At 36.9% G+C, this 22,625-nt stretch overlaps 1 pseudogene; it reads left to right on the forward strand.

Annotated features, from left to right (window-relative positions):
- The window catches only part of LOC107713704 (von Willebrand factor A domain-containing protein 8-like), a 43,811-nt pseudogene that overhangs the window by 7,976 nt on the left and 13,210 nt on the right, over positions 1 to 22,625 (forward strand).

Below are 22,625 nucleotides of genomic sequence, written 5' to 3' on the forward strand. Positions count from 1 at the left end.
TTCGCGCTGTGGATCGCCGGATCGGCTTTCACCGTGGACGAAGCGGAGTCCAGCCCGGGGTCGTCACATGTGGTTGCCGCAGGCATCACAATATTGTAAGGGGCGTAACATTTCCGTCACATGCTTGAGGTATTCGGCCAATCACAATGCACTGGATAGCTGGCCAATCACAGCACACCTCGCTTTTTCTGACCGATGAGCTTTGTAAAAATCGACACGTTTCAGAAAGGCGGGGCATAGAGGAGAAACAATAATGTACAGTATGTGGAAAATAATGTGTTTTTTGAACCTTAAACCGCATAAACACATTTCATTACACCAAATACACAAAATAATGTTCTTTTTAGCAACATCATATGACCCCTTTAACATTATTATGAGGACATAAAAGATAGATCGTCGAGATCGATCACGATATAAAATCGACAGATCGCCCACCCCTTCCTGACATGTATAACTGTTACCCTATCATGTATTTTAGCACAGTTGGAATGCCATATTGACCTATCAGCTTTAAAAATGGAACTATCCATTTCGTAATTATACATGATATTACATCATATATTCTGCTCTTCATTATTCCACCACAGACCAAATGGACATCATTGTGTAGGAAGTCAAGAGAAAGTTACTTGTGGTCAAAAAAACTCTTTCCTCTTGAGTCTTTGGCTTTTCTTTGTGTCCCTTTTTGGGGTCAAGCAGGGCAAAAGGCATTTAGCTCAGCTATTTACAATTTGCTGTGTCAATGACAAACGCACTGGTCTGAGGTTTTAACTAGTCTCTCTAGTCTGCATCACATCCATTTCTAGTAATTATGTGATTATGGTATTCAGAATGGATATGGGTCCTGAGCTAAATTTGGACCATCTGGCGACATATTTATAGGCCTTGTTCCCACACAATCAGGCATGTATTTACATGTTAACCTAATTATATAGCGACTTGTTTTGTGGTCATCGGAGTAGCCCAGAATTTCCTGCTTTTGACGTCAATGCCGTTTGATTCTTGTACACATATAACAGACAAGATTTAGAGATTCAGCCCACAAATGGGTTAGGATCTAAAAAAAACAAAACCGTATTTGTCAAGAATAGAAGTGAGCTGCTCTGTGAAGTGGGTGAAATGACAGATGAACACTTTCTAAAACATACTACAGATAGGAAGTCCTCCTCAAGACGAAAAAGTGTCACAGACAGTCTTTCTGATTTGATGTAGATGTAGATTTCAGAAAGCTGAGATGAGAAGTTTGGTTGAAGTATGCTGTAGTCCAATGTTAATTGTATGCATTAAATGATCAGTCAACAAATTCTATTTTCAAGATAATGGACTGTTTTCCAAAAAGTTGGCAGAGTTTATTTATTTATTTACTTATTTATTAAATTTTGAATCTTGAATATCATGATGTTTTCTAGGTGTTATTCCAGCTGACATCTGAACTACCCATGATGGAATTTTCCCCCCATATTACGGCCTTCTTGTCACATGACAATAATGGCTGCAATGTTTGTTATATCACCCTATGTTTTTTTATATATATAGCCCTCCACTAATATTGGCACCCTTGATAAATATATATATATATATATGAGTATATACGCTATGTAATAAACCCTTTTGCCAGCTGTGATATTTTGTGACAAAAGTTGATTGGTGCTTATATGGTGCTTTTCTGCTAATATAATTACACATAATGCTGCTTATCAAATACTCATTGACAGTATTTTGTTCTAGATTTTCTGCTAATATAATTACACATAATGCTGCTTATCAAATACTCATTGACAGTATTTTGTTCTAGATTTTCTGCTAATATAATTACACATAATGCTGCTCATCAAATACTCATTGACAGTATTGTGTTCTAGAACAGTAACTTGCAGGTTGTTGCACCAGAGAATTAGACTCAGCTCTTGTCCCTGCCCTTATTCTGCACACTGTTGCCATCTAAGCCCTGTTCTAATAACCTCTAACCCAAATATCATATTCAGAATTAGATTACTTCCTGCAAGGTGCCTCAACTTTTTCCTGTCCTTTCTGTCTCCTTCAGTGTGCTGTCCGAGCTGCAACTGAGGGTCGGATTCTGGTGTTGGAGGGCCTGGAGAAGGCCGAGAGGAACATGTCGCCAGTTCTCAATAACCTGCTGGAGAATCGAGAGATGCAGCTGGAAGATGGACACTTTCTCATGTCAGCACAACGCTACGACAAACTCCTGGAGGTGAGGAGAACCATGCTGTATCTACAGCACTCCCTGTGGTCACAAAAGCAGACTGGCCAGTCAAAGAGCTGTCCTTTAACTCATGCTTTTTGGCCCTGTTTGCACCTGCTTTTAAGAAGCATTTTGGTCAGTCGCATTACAAGTAGACGAGGGAGACACATTCCCGTTTACACCCGGTGTTTTAATCGCTCTCTTTTGTCCACTTTCCTGATTTCTTTGAGGGGAGGGGTTATGGGCAGGTGTATATATGGGCTTTTACGGATCTTTCCATCTAATATTGCTAAATACAATCTCACACAATTTACATATGAATGCAAAAGGAGACAACAGAAAACGATATGGAGAGCAGCAGCTTTCGTTTCTTCTCTGATAGCCACAAAACTACACCTAACGCTGTGGGTTTGTGTTATAATCAGGACTGGTGAGAGGACATCGTGCTTTTTACATTAATTCGTACTTTAAAGCAAACTTATGATTTCAGACGGCAAAGTTTAAATCCTGTCTGGCTAGCGCACTTCAACAACATGTCCTGTAATGTTTTAGAATTGGGTCAGTAGGTAGAGAGGAGGTGCTCTTTTGTGGCTGTTTGAACGTATTCGACCACGAGTGTCTACACTACAAATGCAAATCGGACAAATGAGATTTCAACTACCTCTGGAAGTGGTCAAAAGTGGGCGAGCTTAAAATTAATCACACCCTGTTTACACTTGTATTTAGTGTTGTCCACTTGTGATCGGATCAACAAAAATGCATCTTAATATCAAGTGTAAGGTGAAATACAGGGCCTCAGATAGAGATGTTGGTAACATTTTACAATAACTTTATAATATTTGTTAACATTTGTTAACCAGTGTGTACTGTTTGCCATGTTGGTATTGGTCTAATAGGAGCACACTAAAGACGAGCTGGATGCGTGGAAGATTGTTCGGGTGAGTGAGCATTTTCGAGTCATTGCTCTCGGCCTGCCTGTTCCCCGATACAAAGTAACCCGCTGGATCCACCTCTCCGCTCCCGCTTCCAGGCCAGAGACATCAACTACCTTTCCTTCAAGGTGCTTTCAGACACACAGAAGCATGTTATGAATGTGAGATGTACTGATAAATGTGTATTGTCACTAGTGTCCGGCCTCTAATGGTTTATGTTTTTTAAAAGGACCAGCTAGAGCATCTATACAGAATTGGACCAAATGTGCCTCCTGAAAGGTACAGTCGTTTTCAAACATGGATTTTCTTTGGCCAAAAACGCTGAAACGATTTTCTCCCATCTTAGGGTGTCCCAGCTCTTGTCTTTCGCCACTACACTTTGTTCTCAGGAGTCTGCCAGCTTAAGTCTGCCTGATTTCCCTATGGACAATCTTCCATCTGCCCTCGCAGTTCTAGTGAGTAGCAGACTGCATGAAGTATGGTTAACGGTAAAGTGTGTCATTTTGCTTTAAGTTTGCTGTAATCTCACTAGCAGCAAACAAATGGAATTTAAAGGGGTGGTTGATTATGAATTCACCTTTTTAACTTTAGTCAGTGTGTAATGTTGCTGTTAGAGCATAAACAACGTCTGCAAAGTTACGACGCTCATACTTCAATGCAAAGGGAGATATTTTCTTTTAAAGAAATCGCTGTTTAAGGACTACAAAAAAAGGCTGGTAGGGACTACAACAAGCTTCTTCCCGGGTTTGTGACATCACTACCTCCGATGTTTACATAAATCCTGCCCCCGGGAACATGCAGCTACTCGTAATTGGAAGGGGGTGTGACGTTTCCGGACAACGTGCGCTAGGCGGTTAGCGAATCACAACACACTGGGCCAGCTAACCAATCTGAGCCCGATTGTGTATTTCTGAGGGAGGGGCTTCATAGAACCACGAACTCAACAGACCGTTTTGACGAGGAACGAAAACAGCGGTGTAGAATAAAGGTAAAATATGTGAAAATAACACGTTTTTTTTTTTTTTTTACGTAGCATGAACACATTACAGTGCACTCCATAAACACAGTCAAGCCTTTGAAAATAGCTGATCAACCTCCCCTTTAACATGGAGGGATATTATAAATGTGATTGTGCTGAAATCTAATTTACATCTGTAGAGGCATTTGATTTGTAGATATTGTTGAAGAGCATTTGTATGTGTTGCAGAAGCTGTTCCCCATGCTGTCAGTGCAGCAGCTGGTGCAGAGGCTTTACCCATACGAGGTCATGCTGGGAAAGGAAGGCCGTACTGCAGTAGAGGGGGTGCTCAATGTAAGTCTCTGTATACTCTATAAACTGTGTCCGTCTTCATTTCAGGCTGCAAAGGAACAGAATGTGATTATTTTAAAGGGGTGTCATTCTTTTCTATACCCACTGTATAATTAATTTCCACTAATGGAGACTCTGTGTCTGTTCTCAGAGGTTTGAGTTGACTGATGGGAGCACGAAACCTTCTCCGACTGCAGTGGTGAGCGTTGAGCCTGTGAATGGAGATCACGCAGGACAGGCAGCTGTCACCCTCAACATAACCAACCAGAACATCACCTCTCAGGTCAGGACACAGCGATGGTGGTAAATTTGCTTTGTGCTTTATTTGGAATTGTGGATTAGATGAACCGTTTCTTCCCTCGATAGGAAATGCTGTGGTTTCTCTGCAGGTTACATCAGGGACGCGGCCGAGTCGCCCATTCAACTGCAGTCCCGCTTTCATCGGCACCCCCACCCACGACCGCCTGCTGGCTGAGATGATGCAGTCCCACCTCGTCAAAGACATTGGTCTGATCGGAGCCAAGGTACACAGACAACTTCCTGTGGCCACCCTCACTGACAAATGCACTTTGAACTAGAAAGTTGATGTGTTTCGAACAATAGCTCACTTTTCATATACTGCCTGTTAAGGTAATGCAGGAAGATCATCGGGGTCTTCTGTGTGTGCGTCATGGCTTGTGTTCTTATTTAAGTGAGATTAGATCAGATGAGCAATGTACATCATATGCTTGTTTAGTAAAATTGCCTAGTGGTTTGGCTAATGCTGTTTCTTCTTGTTTTTTCAGGGCTGTGGCAAATCCGTGATTGCAAGAGAATTTGCTGAAATGCTGGGCTACAGCATTGAACCAATTATGCTTTATCAGGTAATGTCAAAACATAAGAAATTAATAAAAACTAATCAATCCCAAGAAGACAAAATGGTAACATTTTAAAGGAAGGATCAGTACAGGTTAAGCTGTACGCCACAGATGTTTTCGATTTCAATTGAAAATGGTTGTGCCTCAGCTGTTGATAAAAATGTAGTTTAGTTTATTGTACAGTAGTTGACGTGTTATTTTCTGTGGTGGTGTGTCATTGATGCTGTCAGTAGAGTTCTACTGGTAGTGAACCTGAAAATATTCCTTTAAAGTTGCATATTTTTAACGGTGCACAAGCTGATATAGCAGTCGTCTTAGATTTGTACTGACATCTAGTGGTGTGGATGCAGCCTGTTTTGCGTTTTTTGGTGAATTGGTGGCAAATTTGTATGAATCTAATTTTTTATTTATTTGTGTGATGTGCTTACACACCGCTGATGGTTATGTTTAGGGGTGGACCTTAATGCTTAGTTTTTGTTTGTTTGTTTGTTTTTTCTAAAAATCTTACTTTTTTGTGCAACTCAAATCGTTCAAATTTGAACAAATTCACCACCAAAATGTAAAATAACTGTTTCCTTCTAAAATGTCACTTTTTATTCTAGTTTTATCGAAAAATTTTGAATTTTCATACGACTCAAATCGTATAAATTTATACAATTTCACCGAGATGTTTTCATATGACTCCAATTATCCAAATTCATACGACTTCACCATCAAAATGTAAAATAATTGTTTCCTTATAAATTGCGCTTTTTATTCTAGTTTATCTAAAAATTTTATGTTTTCGTATGACTCAAATTGTACAAATTTATACAAATTCAACAACCAATTCGCCAAAATGTAAATTAGTTGTTCTCTCCTAAAAATCATCTTTTTATTTGTTTTTCTTTTTTTTCTTTTTTAAACTGATTATTTATATGACTCAAATCATCCAAATTCAAACTAATTTACCACCAATTCATCAAAATGTGAAATACTTACATTTTCCTCTAAAAATGTTTGTTTGTTTGTTTGTTTTATAAAAATCTTATGTTCATATGAACTCATGCAAGTTGAACAAAATGTAAAATGTTGTTTTCTTCTGAAAATCATATTTTCATATGACTTAAATTATCAAATTAATTCATACAATTTCACCATTAATTTGCCAAAATTGTTTATAGATACATTTATTTTTAAATTTTCTTATAAGATTGGGTTAGAAATTATACCGACTGTGCAGGGTTTTTTTTTTTTTTTTGCTTTGAAATTGCGAGACGCAGGGCAGTGGTATCAAAAATGTTTTAGAGAGGCATTTTCAAACTCGTCCATCTAGCGCATGTTTACATGGAGAAATAAATTGTATTGCAGCTTTTCCATTTTATCTTTAACCTGGACTATTCCTTTGTAAAATGCAAAATGTTCCCAGTTGTGTTTTCCTTTACCCCCTTTCTTTTGCTCTCTTCTGTTTGGGTCTCTGAATGTACCTTCTCATCACATGAGCATGGTTTTGTGTTTGCTCAGTTGTGCGCAGCTGTGGACAGTGAGGTTTTCAGATGAGTGTTTGGGTTTTTGGGGGAAAGCTCAGTGTTGTCCTGGGCATCAGCACACAGAGCCAGAGTTCATGCACCACAGGGGTCACAGATCTCCCTGAGTTTCCATCAGCAATCATTGGTGTTTTAATATTTGTGATTCTCGTAAGACCAAACAAAATATTTTTGAGCTCGAGTCCTTAAATAGCCATGTGTTCTTGGGTCGTTTCTATTCTGGGATCAGAGTCATGCCCTGTCCTTGATCTCCCCCAGTTATCATTAACAGCATTGGCCCTATTCTGCTTTCAGAACACAAAATCGTGTCAGCTGACTACGTAGGCAGCCTTTTAAGGCATCATAGTTGTGCTCCCAATGTAAATGCTGTTAAAAAAGACAAATCCTTTTAAGATACCATGTTTTGGCATCACATGTGTCCTTCACAGAGAAAGCAATACATTCACTGTAAAAAATTATCCTGGTAAATTTACAGTAAAAAGAAGAATAAACTACCAAATCAGCTTTTACCTAAATTGTACTGATAACCACCATGATAATACAGGGAGTAGAGTAGAAAACCACATGATAAATCAGAGTTCATCGTAAGTGGCCTGTTGATAAAACATATAGACAGTGCACAGGGTCATACACACAAACACAAAACACCAGCAGGGTGACACACAATGCTAAAATAATACAAAAAGCATTAACTAAATAACATAAAATGTAAGACAAAACACCCCAATGTACATTATATCAAAAATAACAATAAACAAAATTATTTAAATAATAATATGTGATGTGTCACAGAGGGACTTCTGTAAATGTCCTTGTACGTCTTATTTTTGATTTATTTTCATTAACGGTTAAAGGAATAGTTCACCCCAAAAAATTACATTTGCTGAAAATGTGTTCACCATCAGGCCATCCAGGATGTAGATGAGTGCGTTTTCTTCATCGGAACAGATTTGGAGAAATTTTGCATTACGTCACTTGCTCACCAATGGATCCTCTGCAGTGAATGGGTGCTGTCAGAATGAGAGTCCAAACAGCTGATAAAAACATCTTGGATGACTTGAGGGTGAGTACATTTTCAGCAATTTTTCATTTTGGGGTGAACTATCCCTTTAATGTAAAACTTAAACCAAAATGTTGACTGAGACTACAGACAAAATGTGGTGGGGAGCTGATGTGAAGAGCTCTTGCTGAGCGCCCCGCAGCAGCATCTGGGTCTGATTGCAGCATGCTCGTGTTTTCATGCACCTCATACAGACTGTGAAGAACCGCTCAGAGCAGAGTGTAAACTTTAGCGCCGCAGGTAGTAAAACACTGTGCGTGTGTACGTTTAATACTGGAATGTCGGGAATTCCTTTGGCTCAGTGAGAATAGAGCAGGAAAAGGAAGCAGTCCGTGCATCATGCTCAAGTTATTTTTTGCCGGTGAGAGCAAGAGGTCGTAGTGTATGGGGAAAAGAGGAATTTTGTAGCGCACTTCATCTTGTTAGCCCTCTGAAGCCCTTTTATGAACTCGTATGGGCCTCTGCTCGTCCCTGATGACATACAGTGCTTTCAGTTGTGGAAAAAATACTACGTCACAAGCCAGAAAAAGAGTCCAATACTGTTTTGTGTCTTGTGTTTCCACTTGTTATGATAGTTTTGTTATCCCCGTGTAGATTCACCTTGAGATAACTTTTCAGTGTTTTTCTTGTCTTAAAAGTTAATGTGAATTTCCCTCAAACAGTTTGACAAACAGTGGAAAAGTTCAATTGGTCTCATATTTTCATATTTTAATGTTTTTTTTAATGCTTTAAATTTAATGTAGTGTATAATAACAAGAATAAACTATGAACTTTGACACATGGAGCTGTATATGTGTGAAATTGCCGTTGAAAATTGTGTAATATTTGAACATGCTTGAAGCTATTGATAGTTGTTTTTAATGTTTTTGAATTTGAATTTTCTTCTTACCAAGGCTGCATTTATTTGATCAAAAATACAGTAAAACAGTAATATATTTTGAAAAATTATTATAATTCAAAATAACTGTTTTCTATTTGAATATATTTTAAAATGCAATTTATTTGCTGTGATGCAGAAATTTCAGCATCATTACTCCAGTCTTCAGTGTCACATGATCCTTCAGAAATCATTCTAATATACTGATTTGCTGCTCAAGAAACATTTAGTATTATTATCAGTGTTGAAAACAGTTGTGCTGCTTAATATTTTTCAGGAAACCATGATACATTTTTTTTTCTTTAGGATTCTTTGATGAATAGAATGAACTGCATGTTTGAATATTTGATATAGAAATCCTTTGCAACCTTATAAATATCTTTACTTTTAACTTTTGATCATTGTAATGCATCCTTGCTGAATTAATATATACTGAACAAAATTATAAACGCAACACTTTTGTTTTTGCCCCCATTGTATTTTCTTAGAGTATATATATAGTATGCTAAAGATTGCGGTCCAACGATCTGAGGGAAAAAAAAAACAGAAGTTATAAACTGTTCAGAAACTGGAACAAAGCAGAAAATACTATGTACAAAAAATTTTATTAATTGAACATTTTAATTTCACACCATATTTGTTAAAAATTAGCCAATATATTGAGTGATTGCTGATCATGGCACAGCCCTTTGCTTAAATCTTGAGTCATGGTGGATGTATTGTGTTATTATAAAAGATCAGTCACTGCCCATGCATTTCCATAACAATCTAAAGCAGTGTGAATGACTGACCACAAATGCACTGGTAAACCCTGTCCACACACACCTCTGTCCTTCTTTGTCAGCGTGCTACAGGATACATTAAATGACAGGCGTTGCCTCTGTGTGTGTGTGTGTGTGTGTGTGTGGTAGGACATGACTGCGCGGGATCTCCTCCAGCAGAGGTACACCCTGCCTAATGGAGACACAGCCTGGAGGGCTTCCCCGCTGGTCACTGCTGCTCAGGAGGGCAAGCTGGTGCTGCTGGATGGCATCCACCGTGGCACTCTGGCTGTGCTTTCCAGGTCAGCCTCAATCCATACTTACTCTACACTTACACTACTATACACTTACTCTAGAGGCTTACACTATAACACCAAACCCAGTGTGATGCCAACTCATTTTTATCGTCCATAATCCAGAATGGTCAGTGTTCACGTATCTATATTAGTAGTAGTACTAATAATAATTCTTATTATATTAATAATTAGTTATAATAATTCAAATGTTCGTTATCAATAAATTATTATTACTACTTCTACTAATAATAATATTAATGATAGAAAAATAAAATTGAAAACATTTATATTAATAGTAATAATTCAAATGTTCATATCAATAAATTACTACTACTTATAATAATAAATCAGATGTTCATAATAATACATTATTATTATGTATTGTTATTATGAAAATTTTTTTTTTAATTATTCATTTAATTTTTAAGTTTAAATATTCATTATATCAATACATTATTATTAGTAGTAAAATAATAATTTATTATTATTATTATAAACATTTGAGTTAGTAGTAGTAGTAGTAGTAATAATTTAGTAGCACTTTAAATGTTCCTAATATTAAATTACTACAACTACTACTAATAATAATGACAATAAATGAATAATAATAGGTGGACAAATTAGTTGACACTGGAAACTTGTTGCATCAAGGACATTGGTTAGGACATTGTGTTTTATGTACCTCTCTTCATAAATGTCTGTTAACAGATATTTTTTTGATGCAATTTTTTTTTTTTTTATCCTTTTATTTTTGGTCTTTTTGGCAGTTTTATTTTTATTTAATTTTCTTGAGAACACACTCTTGGTGTGAAAACCCAGCACTGCTATTTCTGTGCTTGAGTTTTGCACTTTGGAGCAGATTGCTGGTCATTTGTTTGGTGATTAATCTGGCCTGCCTACCGTCTCAGGTTGCTGCATGACCGAGAGCTAGCTCTGTATGACAGGACTCGACTACTGAGGTGGGACCGTTACCAGACTCTAAAAGACGAACTACAGCTCACTAACCAGGAGCTGCAAGACAGGTAATGTTTTAATCACACAATTGCATGAATCTGCTCCGCTGACCCTTGATTTCCTAATTTACAGTTGCAAAATGCGAGAACACACTCTTGGTGTGAAAACCCAGCACTGCTATTTCTGTGCTTGAGTTTTGCACTTTGGAGCAGATTGCTGGTCATTTGTTTGGTGATTAATCTGGCCTGCCTACTGTCTCAGGTTGCTGCATGACCGAGAGCTAGCTCTGTATGACAGGACTACTGAGGTGGGACCGTTACCAGACTCTAAAAGACGAACTACAGCTCACTAACCAGGAGCTGCAAGACAGGTAATGTTTTAATCACACAATTGCATGAATCTGCTCCGCTGACCCTTGATTTCCTAATTTACAGTTGCAAAATGCACAGATTTTTAAATGCCATTCTGTTGTCTTTTGGTCATTTTCAATTACTATAAATACCACATAGTTTTTTTTTTTTTTTTTTGTAATGGAACCAGACATAGTGACATTATCAAGAATGTATAAATAAACACAGTAAAAGCAAATTTAAAGTTGTTTATTAAAGGGTTAGTTCACCCAAAAATGAGAATTCTTTCACCTATTTACTTCAAACGCAAAGTCTTTTATTCATCTTTGGAACATAAATGAAGATATTTTTAATATTATCTCATTATTTTTGTCCATCCATTGAAAGTCCAAGCAACCAAAACTTTCAAGCTTCAGAAAGTTCATAAAGACATCCATATGTCCGTTAAAAAATCCATATGAATCAAGCAGTTTTATTGAAGTCCTCTGAAGAGACACAACCGCTTTATATGATGATGCTCAAATTCCATGTATTGTCAATGTTTTTATAGACTTGTTTGCACAGTATATTTTGTGAAATTTTAAAATATACCATCATCAAATCTCATTATCAAAGTATCATTGTAAATGGTGTTTTCTCACATCTTTTTTATTTATTTTAATGGTTTTGCTGTAATTAAAATGTGTTAATATTAATTTATTAAATATATGAACTGTCCCTATATCTCTGATGAACTATGAGAGCAAGCCAAAAAAAACATTTAAGTTGGATAAGCACATAATGGCCTTAGGAACGGTCCGAGGCTCTCGTTAATTTATAAATGTTTTTATGTCCAACTGAGGTAATGCTTTTGGGAAGCGTGCCATAGAAATTAAGTACTTATATGAGACCAGTGTTCTGCTTAGCATTTTAAGAAACCCAGCCAGCACCTGTCATTTCTCATAAGAGCTCCATTCATCCATCCATCCATCGGTCCCAGTTCTAGCAGCAGCTGCAAAGTGTTAACTGTTGCTGTGACTCGGCAGTGCGCCACGATCATGGAACAGAATGGGAATCTCACGCTAATCAACACCTGTATGTGTTCGTGGGGGAGATGTGAGAATTTAGCACATTCATAGCAGCCCTCCTTTTTTATGAACTATCTCTCAGCAGTCAGATCAGTATGGCATGTCCAGTGTATCTCAGATGACTTTATTAAAGGGATAGTTCACTCAAATTATATGCATAAATACATTAAGGGAGATGCTATTTGCATTAGGTAAAAAAATTATAGATAAAAAAAAAAAGCGGAATAAGTATTCTCTATGTAATAAATAGTAGATAGATGCTATTTATACCTAGTGCAAGTACTTGCAGATACAGTAACAATAAGCAGTAATTACAACATATTCAGTGTAAATGTTATATTTATTAAAATCATAAATGGACAGGACCACACTTGTCCCTGTTCCTAAAGCCCACCCCTACATCTACCCCTAACCATTACCATATTGAACCTGCTGACCAGTAGAGGTTTCCTTGCTGGTCCAGGAAGGGAGCCGTAAGTTTTGAGTGTGGTGAAAATGTGAGCTGCATGCATCATGATCGATGTGCCAGCCCCTCCGATCAACGCGAGGACACCACATCAAATTTAATTTATAGACCTACTGTATTATATACCTGTTAACCACTTTATTGTCACTATAAAATACACGTTAGGCACTTTCTTCATTTTTTATTTATTTATTTTTTAAATAAGTGATTTGATATGCGGCAAGAAAAGGGAGAAGAATGGGATCGGAAAAAAGACAGATTTGAACTTGAGTCTATATGGATTATGTATTTAAAGGGGACATCGGATGCCCTTTTTCCACAAGCTGGTATGATTCTTTTGGGTCTTCATGAAATGTCTGCAACATACTTTGGTTAAAATTCCTCAAAACCACACCGTTTTTTTCCTTGTCAAAAACAGCTCTGTTCACAGCCAGCCGTTTTGGTGCCTGTCTCTTTAAATGATAATGAGCTACTGCTCACCCCACCCCTCTCTTTCGTGGGGCGTGTCGACACAAGACGCGTGCATTGCTGCCTTGGACTCCGTATATGGCTCGGAGGTGGTCTTATTCAAATTGCTAGCTATCTGCGTAGAAACCGGCTGCAGATTGAAACGGCTCGCTGGATGACACCGTTTCAGACTCCGACAGTTCATAACAAACTGGCTGTGTGTTTTCTTTTCTGCTTTTCTGAGCTGGCAGACTCGCCAGAAACCGAATTAAATGTGAAAAAAATAAAAAAAGTGAAAAATTAATCCGATGTCCCCTTTAAATATTTAAAGGTGTAGTATGTCATTTTGTATTCTAGCTCAAGATACAGTTAAAGAGGAAAAATCGCTATATACTGTATATATATGTGTGTGTTTCAGAAGTGTTTCTGAATTCAGTCAGTGCTGCAATATGTAAAAATAGAAAATTCGAAAGAAGAAAAGAGACATTTGATGTATTCGTAACTAGTTTCTTATCATGCTTATCTAATGTCATGTTAAACTATTATCCTATAATGTATATGATAATTGAATTAATATATTGTGTATTTGTGGTATTTTTTTTTTAACAAGGTCAACCCACAAAAACCAAAAAGATGTGTGTTTTGCGAAATTTAGGAAGGGTTGTAGGGGTTAATTGGGGTGGACTTCCAGATTGAGGGAGCAGATACAATTTTCAGACCATGTTTGGTAAAAAGAAGGCTATTGCTCCTCTGTGTTTCTAGTTTTTTTTTTCTTTGTTATGGATTCCTGGTTCATTTTCTTCTTGCAAACAAATAAAAGATAAAGAAGCCTACCCTACAGCGTCACACAGCTATTGAGCTCCTCATTTGGACAGCGGCTCACTAATGATGTGCCACTATAGATCATGTTGGGCATTTATTTTAATGTACTCTCAAGTTTTTATATAAGCAAGCCTTTAGTAAAACAGGTCTATAAAGGTGATATTATGTGCTTTCAGATCACTCAATAAGTCTATTTGTCACGTCCGGCTCTCCGTCTCATTTGAGGCCGCAGTCCTGAATGCTGAATGAATAGTGAATGTTCTGACAGCTCTCAAGCGTCTCATGACCAAAGCCACATAGAAGGTGCTGATTAATTAACTTTGACGTCATCTCTATAGAGCAGGGGTGGGCAAACTTGGCCCTTTCAGGCCACTTTCCTTCAGAGTTTAGCTCCAACCCTAATCAAACACACCTGAACCAGCTAATCATTGTCTTCAAGACTACTAGAAGACTACAGGCAGGTGAGTTTTATCAGGGTTGGATCAAATATCTGCAGGAAAGTGGCCTGGAAGGGCCAAGTTTGCCCATCACTGATATAGAGAGACTCTACCTCAGGACAACTAACCTTGTGACAGCGAGTCTAGACAAGCGTCCGTGTCTGTGAGAAACACTGAGTTACGATGAGATGCATTTCAGGCCATGACAATGGCTGCTTTCATCTCCAGACCGCAATAACAGGAAACTGCCCACCAGACGGTCCAGCTCAATTTAATCCGAGGGCTGATTTTATAGGTTTTGTCAGTTAACACCATGCCACTCGCTGTTTATTTCGGTCTGTCCCTACTTGCCTTCAGATGTGTAATTTAAAAGTGGTTGAGAAATTTTATGCCACAGCATATTGTTGCTGTGGTGCATCATCTTTTTTTTTTTTTTAATGGAGAGTTAAACTAAAGTTTTTAATAGTTCAAGTCTTATTTTTGTAATATAATAACTGAGTATGACTGCTGAATTTGTTTATAGTGTTCAGTATTGTTTTAGCATTCTTGTGACTTTTCAGATCTGGTTCCTTTTTTTTTTTTCCACATTTAGAAACCAAATGAACTCCATGATGTTGGATTCAAAAATGAACATCCTATCATCATTTACTCACCTCATGCCGTTCCATACCTGTTTGACTTACTTTCTTCTGTGCCATACAAAAGAAGAAATTTTAAATAATGTACTGGCGGTTTATTTCCCAGGAAATTACAGTGAATAGGGACTGGACTGTTCATGAGAGAAGTAGTAGTGTGTGTGTGATTCACTAAATTATTTAGACTGGTTTGTGAACTGGTTAAACCTGGTTTGTGAAAAATACAACAATAAAAACCATTTAAAAATGTAAAAAGAACTATGTCTTAGTTATACTAAAACAACACTTAATTTCTAGGGTTAATTTTCATCTCTTTGCTCTTAGATATGACATTATTGTAATCTTAACCACAGTTTATCAACACCTGATCAGAGAAATGACTAATCTGTGAGCGTCATGGTGAAGAAATCAGTGCTGTTGGATGTATATTTGCGTCCTGCTGGTGGAGCCCCACCTAGACGGGTAGGAAGGATGTTTGTGGTGGCGCGTCTGAGGTTGAAATAAAACCACTTCCTCTTCCTGTGTTTCCAGCCGACGTCTCAGACTTCACTTGTGGTCTCTTAATGTGGTTCCAACACTGCTCTTAATTAATTAGCGAGCCTCTGTTCCTGATGGCCTCAGACTCACATACACATTCTTTACTGTACAGGCCTCTAAAAGTCACGCTTTGCTCGGCTGCGTGGGCAGGGCTGCTGTCTCTGACCTCCTGAGGTCAACCCCGCGTTTGGGAGCAGAATATAGGTGCTCTCACAGAGTCAACTATTATTAGCATCTTGGTCTGTCTCTCTGTTTCTCTCTCAGTCTTTCAGACTTATCGCAGACAATACGGTATAAAGAGCTGCTTACTTGAACAGTTTTAACATCACATCTGTGCAAATTATGCAAAAAAACAGTGGTTTTCAACTGGTTTTGTCTTACAAATTGGATTTTACATTGGTATAAAAGTAAGGGCATTAAAATCCCATATTTATTATTATTTATGAAATAATTATGTATTTTTAAAGCTTTACTGTATACACTACTGTATAGATCTGTTTTGGAAGAAATTAATATTGAAATGTATTATGCATGGATGCATCAAATGTGACCGTAAAGACATTTATAGTGTTACAGAAGTTGTCTATTTCAAACAAATGCTGTTCTTTTGAACTGACTATTTATCATAGAATCCTTAAAATGATCATGGTTTCCACACAAATATTAAGCAGCACAACTGTTTTAAACATTGATGATAATGATAATAATAATAATAAATGTTTCTTGAGCAGCTAATCAGCATATTAGAATGATTTCTGAAGGATCATGTGACACTGAAGACTGGAGTAATGATGCTGAAAATATAGCTTTGCATCACAGGAATAAATTACGTTCTAGTCGATATTAAAATAGAAAATAGTTACTTTAAATTGTAATAATAATTCACAATATTACTGTATTACAATATTACATCATGGCTAACCCATTATGGTCTGCACAAAAATATTGCCCTTCACCAAGCTCTGAAATCTGTTACAGTTCCACATATGCAAACTTGGTGCATCACAGTTCAAACGACTGGCGACTAGTCTAAATTGAAAATAGTTACTTTAAATTGTAATAATAATTCACAATATTACTGTATTACAATATTACATCATGGCTAACCCATTATGGTCTGCACAAAAATATTGCCCTTCACCAAGCTCTGAAATCTGTTACAGTTCCACATATGCAAACTTGGTGCATCACAGTTCAAACGACTGGCGACTAGTAATATTGATGTCAGACCTGGAAAATTGAGTCTTGATGCACCATATTTATTTTTGTTTTTTTGGTTTGGTTTTGTGTTTTGCTTGAAAGCCCCTAGTCACTGTATCTCACTTTTACCTTGTTTGCATAAATGGTATTTCTCATAGTTTTTCAGTGACATTCAGTGTTATGGGTGAAGATTATAGCAGTGCACCTGTGTATGATTACTGCTAACAAGATGTACATTCAGTAATGATGTGTAAATGTTAGAAACGGGAGCTGGTGTCTTTGAAACCAGGGACATGGACTTGGAAGGTAGGAAGGTGTTGCTAGGCAACAGTAGGCAGTTGATCTGATGAAGATCTAAAATGGTGTGATAATGAAGAATCTCGATCGCTCTCTCTGTGTCAGTAGGTGTATCTATGCATTTCATGCAGGGGGCTTCACTGTTTATAAATAGACGGAGCTGTCCAGTGGGATTAGGTGGCGATGCAGCTCGAGCACAAGCTATTGTCAGCGATACAATATCAATGTGCCAGAGATCAGCGAGGTCACAGATCTTGACATGGGCATATCCTATTCATTTTGACAGATGAACGGACTGGCTTCACCACCTCTTGTTCTCATATAGTCATCAGTGATCAGGTGCCTTTGGTTATGCCAGCCCCCTGAAACATATCATGATCATAATAACAAAGATTGACAGTTGCTGTGACTGTAATGTCTGTGTTCAGGTCACCTGCTCCATTGTTTACTGCCTATTATTTGTATTTAATAAGAAGTGAAACAGTAGCCATTAAGAAACCTGATTGAATATAAACTTCAGTCATTTGTGTCTAATGTTCGGTTCCCTCAGAAGGATACACTACCAGTTTAGAGTTAGTATAAATTGTTAATGTTCTTGAAAGAGGAGTCCCTTATGCTCAACAAGACTGCATTTATTTGACCAAAAATAGAATAAAAATATATATTATATTATAAAAATATAATATTAGGGCTGAACAATTTATCAAAATAAAACTGAAATCGCAATGTGGCTGTGTGCGTTTATTAAATTGCAAAGGCTGTGATTTAATTAAATAAATCTGTGTGCTGCATGTTTCATTGTGAAGTGGCACAACTATAAAAGAATTAGAATTTTCAGCAGTCTTCAGTGTCACTTGATCCTATAGAGAAACTCAAGAAACATTTCTTACTTTTCTTATAACTGCTGAAAATAGTTTTGCTGCTTAATGTTTTTTGTGGAAACCGTGATAAATGTCTTTTCATGTCACTTTTGATTAATGTATTGCATCATTGCTGACTAAAAGTTTTAATTTATTAAAATAAAAACATTTTGAATGGTAGTATGCAGTATATATGTGTGTGTGTATGTATGTATTAATGGAGCGCATCAGCAATTGTCCTCTTTTACAGTGGCCTTGGTTAATATTTTTCCAATAAAGGGATTTTTTTTTATTATTCTTTAATCATTTACTCTCCCTCACGCCGTCCCAGATGTATATGACTTACTTTCTTCAGATGAACACAAACTGAGATTCTTATAAAAAATAATTCATCTTCATGACTCCATATGATGTAAATGTACAGAAACTTCCAAAGATGACAGACACTTTAAAAACCACATTAATTAAAAACAATGGTAATCCATACAACCCCAGTGATTGAATTAGTGTCTTCTGAAGTAAAACGATTGTACATCATGCTTCACAATGTGTTGACTTAAACACACTTTTCCTTACAAACATCTGTCGTTTCACTTTAAATGACATTTTTATGTTCATGTTTTGTTTGCTTTGTTTTGTTTGCTTTGGTTTTTTGTTTTGTTTTGCTTTGCTTTGCTTTGTTTTGCTTTGCTTTGCTTTGTTTTTTGTTTTGTTTTGTTTTGTTTTGTTTTGTTTTGTTTTGTTTTGTTTTGCTTTGCTTTGCTTTTGGTGAGATGAAAAGTAAATGTTGTTTTGTGTTTTTGTGCTGTGTTCAGGCCCTGTCCCTTGCTTCTTCATTGTCCACCAGGCAGCTGCTGAGAATCTGTCGGCGTCTTTCTCAGTATCCAGAGGAGAGTGTTGCTCACGCTGTGAACAAATCCTGTCTGTCCAGGTAGACGAACTCAAACACATTCATACATGTCTCAATGCCAGCACTCAACAACTAAATAACATTTAAAAAATAAAATATTCACAAACTATTCTAACTCTGCACAAGTTTGTGCAGTTTGGGGCAGGGCTGTTACTGACCTGAAATGTCTGAAACTGACCTCAAACATGAATCTTGTTTAATTGCCACACTGTATGTGTGTGGCATTTGGTCTCAGAGATGTGAGAAGAGAACGAGGGATGACCCAGTTATTCCTCCCTCACTGCCACCTCTCTCCTCCCTTCAGAGGCCCAGAAAGAGGTGGAGGAAAAAAAAGTTACTCTTGTCCCACTTTTCCATGACCTGCTTTTTTGTCTTTCGAGCACTAGAAGGAGAAGTGCAGTAGTCCACCGAGGCGGAAATGAGGACAATGAGGCCTCTTTTTTTTGTTGTATAATGTGTGTTTGCAGCAAACAGCATCATCCCTATGCGTCCTTATCATATTGAAAAAGCACTTTGTGCCTTTGCAGCCACATAAACAGAAAATTCAATTCCTTGTGTCATATCCGGACCAGAATTCATTTCTGCTCCCATTTATCTATTCATCTTTTGTGTGTCTGTAAAATGTAGGTGACCCTCTCAGACATAATTGATGCTTTACTTGAGTGTTTCCATGCTTTACTGCTGGAGCAGTCTTAGATAGATCTGGTCACATGACGTACAGTGGACCATAAAAGTCTGGGGCAGCTTTGTGAAAAATACTTTTTTTTTTTTTTTTACAAATGTGTTACATTTCTTCAGTGCAAATTATATTACCAAAACAAAAAAGGGAATTAGTACTTTTAAATAACACCTTTTACTTAAGTTACAGCAGCATTTCTGCTGTCTATTCTGCTTTCTATTCTAGAATGTCTATTCAGAGTCACATGATCGATGTCAGATTACATGATCAAAGTAAGATTTTTTTTTATCAAGGATGCATTAAATTGATCAAAAGTGACAGAAAAGACTTTTATAATTATACAAAAAAATAAATTTCAAATAAATGCAGTTTTTTAAATTTCTGTTCAACAAAGAATGCTGAACAAAAAATGTATCACAGTTTCCACAAAAAATGTTAAGCAGCACAACTGTTATGTTAAGAAGCTCAACATTGCTAATAATAAGAAATGTTTATTGAGCAGCAAATCAGTATATTAGAATGATTTCTGAAGGATCGTGTGACACTGAAGACTGGAGTAATGATGCTGAAAATTCAGCTTTACATCACAGGAATAAATTACATTTTAAAATATATTCAAATACTAAACAGTTCTTTTAAATTGCAATAATATTTCACAATATTACAGTTTTACTGGATTTTTGATCTGTTAAATGCAGCCTTAATGAGCAGAAGAGACTTCTTTCAAAAACATTTTAAAAAATCTTTCCGGCACCAGACTTTTGAACAGTAGCTTTTTTTTTAAATATATTTAGTGACCTAGAAATGCCTATAATAACCACCTAGAGAAGTAGACCCAGCTGAAAAAAATGATTTTGACAACCTGGTTATAACTAAATTACATATATAAGTGCTTTATCAAATCTAGGATTTCACATGTTGCCTTTTAAACCCTTTTGAACGCTGTCCTGGAAAAAGAAGATGTCTTGTACCTTGATTGTCCCTTTCAAAAACGTCTTTTTACATTTTTATTTTCAGCTTTAAATGACAAAAATCCCAGATTTTCAATGAGGTCTTATATCTTTGGACCCCACTGTGTTTTGTACTGCTGTCATTATAAAATAAGTTTTGTCTGTTTGTTCACAGCACATGATGGTCATGCAGGACATGCTGAAAGACTTCCTGTTGGGGGAACACCTGCTTCTTGTGGGGAACCAGGTAAATGAGGATTCCCATCCTCAGAACGACAGTCTGCAGAGACGTCTGAGAGCAGAGCAGACGTACAGTACACTAGCCCAGAGCGCTGGCGTCATGCCATGAAGCACAGCTGCATTTGTAAAGCATCTGGCCATCAGCTACAGGGTGAACTAGAGCTCAGTGTGCCCTACGGCGCCCAGGCACTTGCCCACGCTCTGCACTAGAAACCTGAGGCTTTACTGCGTTTGTGTATGGTTTCTGCGTTTGTGAGTTTAGATGGATGGATGGATCGATTGATGCACAGAACCAATGAAAGTGTGCTGGACATACAAAATGAAATAGTAGACCTGTCAAGTCAAGTCACCTTTATTTATATAGCGCTTTTAACAATACAGATTGTGTCAAAGCAACTGTACAGCATTAATTAGGAAAATAGTGTGTCAATAATGCAAAGTGACAATAGTAAACACTAATTTTTCAGTTAAAGGCAGTTCATCATTGAATTCAGTGATGTCATCATCAGTTCAGTTTAAATAGTATCTTTGCAATCAAGTCAACAATATCGCTGGAAATGAAGTGTCCCCAACTAAACAAGCCAGAGGCGACAGCGGCAAGGAACCAAAACTCCATCGGTGACAGAATGGAGAAAAAACCTTGGCAGAAACCAGGCTCAGTCGGGGGGCCAGTAATGTAAAATGGTACCATTTGTTAACATTAAAAAGTAAATGCATTAGCTAACATGAACTAATAATCAGCCATATATTTTCTAAAGTATTTATTAAACTTTCGTTAGTAAAAATATAATTATAATAGAATTGTTCATTGTTTGTTAATGTTTGTTCGCAGTAGGAATAAATTATACTTGAAATGTATTAAAATAGAAAATAGTTATTTAAAATTTTAATAATATTTCACAATATTACTCTTTTTAATGTATTTTTTTATTGAATAAATGCAGCCTCAATGAGCATAAGAGACTTCTTTCAGAAACATTTAAAACATTTTACTGACCCAAAACCTTTGAATGGTAGTATTTAACAAAGATCTGTTTAGCATTATATCATGCAGTAATAACAAAATATAAAGTGTTGCCAATAGTAACATTCAGTATTGCTGCCACACTGTATGTGTGTGGCATTTGGTCTCAGAGATGTGAGAAGAGAACGAGGGATGACCCAATTATTCCTCCCTCACTGCCACCTCTCTCCTCCCTTCAGAGACCCAGAAAGAGGTGGAGGAAAAAAAAGTTACTCTCTGACTTTCAGGGCTGTAGAGGTCCTCTCTAGGTGCTGATCCACCACCTTCTCTGCCGCCACAGAGGATGTGTTAAATTGGACATTAGGCCTTGATGTTAGAGTTACTACCATAAGGAAAGCCAAATTTTGAGCAAATGGATTTCTATTAATTCATGTGCATCCATGCTCTCATTTTCTTCATGGTAAGATGGCAGACAAAAGAAAATGGGTTATAGAATAAAAATAGAAATTGTAATGCGTAAGCAAGCAAAATATTCCTGTGCACATATGAACAGTTTCTCTAGGGCACGAAAAACTTTCTTGTGTGCATGCAAAAGTCTGCAAGAAAATCTATGAGAAAAACCCTGAGAAAACAAAAATATTTACAGATGACTGAACTATATACCAAATATAAAGCTGAAAATAATGCTGTATGAACCATTTATGTTAAATATGGTCTGAAAATCTACTGAGAGGTTTGGAAATTTGAGTCTGGAGAAGAATGGGATTTTGAAATGGAAAATGTGTAGGAACCCTGTAAATGATGTCAAACCTAATAAGGCATGTCTAAAGGTGCATTTTTCTTATATGAATGAAATATAAGAATGAAAGAGAGAATGAAATTTAAGAACCCCAATTATAGTTCATTTAATAAACCAATGAGAAATTATTTTAATTTCAGCTGTACTAATTTCAGTTACTCTCACAAAGCTGTCCTGTAGCTTCAGA

This window comes from Sinocyclocheilus rhinocerous, unplaced genomic scaffold (assembly GCF_001515625.1).
Source record: "Sinocyclocheilus rhinocerous isolate Xijiao unplaced genomic scaffold, SAMN03320098_v1.1 scaffold2584, whole genome shotgun sequence".
Taxonomy (NCBI): Eukaryota; Metazoa; Chordata; class Actinopteri; order Cypriniformes; family Cyprinidae; genus Sinocyclocheilus; species Sinocyclocheilus rhinocerous.